Source organism: Condylostylus longicornis, unplaced genomic scaffold (assembly GCF_029603195.1).
Source record: "Condylostylus longicornis isolate FDR11 unplaced genomic scaffold, ASM2960319v2 ptg000716l, whole genome shotgun sequence".
NCBI lineage: Eukaryota > Metazoa > Arthropoda > Insecta > Diptera > Dolichopodidae > Condylostylus > Condylostylus longicornis.
The window spans coordinates 1-2,500 of NW_026578663.1; the positions used below are offsets into that span (position 1 = coordinate 1).

Below are 2,500 nucleotides of genomic sequence, written 5' to 3' on the forward strand. Positions count from 1 at the left end.
CACCTCTTATGTCTCCTTACACTACCAGACTAGAGTCAAGCTCAACAGGGTCTTCTTTCCCCGCTAATTATTCCAAGCCCGTTCCCTTGGCTGTGGTTTCGCTAGATAGTAGATAGGGACAGTAGGAATCTCGTTAATCCATTCATGCGCGTCACTAATTAGATGACGAGGCATTTGGCTACCTTAAGAGAGTCATAGTTACTCCCCGCCGTTAACCAGCGCTTAAATGAATTTCTTCACTTTGACATTCATAGCACTGGGCAGAAATCACATTGTGTCAACACCCGTTAGGGCCATCACAATGCTTTGTTTTAATTAGACAGTCGGATTCCCCAAGTCCGTGCCAGTTCTGAATTGATTGTTAATTGATAACCGTTATAAAATATATGATAATATAATTAAAAAATTATATTACCAGTATATTATTAGCAAGAATGTTCCACAACTGGTTATGTAGCTTCTATCCGGGGAACAAAAATATTATAAAATAAATTTTATAATAAATTCTATTTACCCAGAACGAGTACATGCACCACTTTATTGTTTCCCATTCAAGCCCGATTATCTCAATCTTCAGAGCCAATCCTTATCCCGAAGTTACGGATCTAATTTGCCGACTTCCCTTACCTACATTATTCTATCGACTAGAGACTCTTCACCTTGGAGACCAGCTGCGGATATTGGTACGGCCTGTTGAGAAGTTTGCGTGGCCCAATCATAGATTTTCAAGGTCCGAGGAGAAAATATCGACACAGCAGTAAAATGCCATGCTCTTCTAGTTCATCTACCATATCTCTCTTCGAAAGATTTCCATGGTAGTACAACTATAAAACAGAAAAGAAAACTCTTCCGATACCTCTCGACGGCTTCTCTATGATTGTTTCTGTTACCAGGATGATCATAATGACCATATTTATTACAAACGTATACTCAACAGGTTACGGAATTGGAACCGTATTCCCTTTCGCTTATTTAATTTAAGGTATTTTATATTATCAATGGGGATAAAACCTTAAATTTTGTTCGGCTTTCGCCTTAAGCTTAGGACCGACTAACTCGTGATCAACCACTGTTCACACGAAACCCTTCTCCACTTCAGTCCTCCAAGGTCTCATTCGATTATTTGCTACTACCACCAAGATCTGTACCAATGGCAGCTCCACACATCCTTACGGAAGATGCTTCTACGCTACCATTGTACCCACCTACTTGTTAATGTTTCTAAATTTATATACATTAATAATGTAATATAAATCATTTACATTAACAGTGACGTATAGGTATACAACTTAAGCGCCATCCATTTTAAGGGCTAGTTGCTTCGGCAGGTGAGTTGTTACACACTCCTTAGCGGATTACGACTTCCATGTCCACCGTCCTGCTGTTTTAAGCAAGCAACGCCTTTCATGGTATCTGCATGAGTTGTTAATTTAGGCACCGTAACGTCACGTTTGGTTCATCCCACAGCGCCAGTTCTGCTTACCAAAAGTGGCCCACTGGGCACAATATATCATAACCTAAAACTTCATTCAAGAAAGTTTAGGTTCTTACCCATTTAAAGTTTGAGAATAGGTTAAGGTCGTTTCGGCCCTAAGGCCTCTAATCATTCGCTTTACCAGATAAGATTATTTTATATAATATTTTTATGCACCAGCTATCCTGAGGGAAACTTCGGTGGGAACCAGCTACTAGATAGTTCGATAGGTCTTTCGCCCCTATACCCAATTCTGACAATCGATTTGCACGTCAGAACTGTTTCGGTCTTCCATCAGGGTTTCCCCTGACTTCTACCTGATCAGGTATAGTTCACCATCTTTCGGGTCACAGCATATATGCTCAAGGTACGTTCTAGTTAGAGGTATAAAAAATAATTAAAAATTATTTATATACATAACTATATAGAACGCCCCAGGATTGATATTATATATATAAAATTATATATATAATTTAATCCCATATTAACAGTTAAGTTAATTACGCCTTTAGATTTTATTTAAAATAAATTCTAATGACTTGCACACATGTTAGACTCCTTGGTCCGTGTTTCAAGACGGGTCCCGAAGGTATCCTAAATCTATAGCATTGCTAATCATATTAATGCATATAATAATTATATTAATATATAAATTAATATAATATTATAAAATTATAATAATATATAATTTACGCATTATATTGATTTTTTATCTGTCAATTATTTATCCGATAATATTTAAATTATATTATATAGAAAATAAATTTTCATATATAAAATAAACTTTTTAAATATATCTTATGATAAATATATATTTATTAACAGATTGCAATGTCCATATATGAAAAAATTGCACACCATCATTATTATATAATTATATAATATTTATAATGTTGAATTTTTCATATTTCATGGATGTTTAGGTTCATCGGGCTTAACCTCTAAACAGTTTCACGTACTATTTAACTCTCTATTCAGAGTTCTTTTCAACTTTCCCTCACGGTACTTGTTTGCTATCGGTCTCAT

General features: G+C 35.6%; 1 pseudogene; it reads right to left on the reverse strand.

Annotated features, from left to right (window-relative positions):
- Window positions 1-2,500, reverse strand: part of LOC129618031 (large subunit ribosomal RNA) — a pseudogene marked incomplete at its 3' end in the record, with an annotated part of 2,840 nt that continues 340 nt past the window's right edge.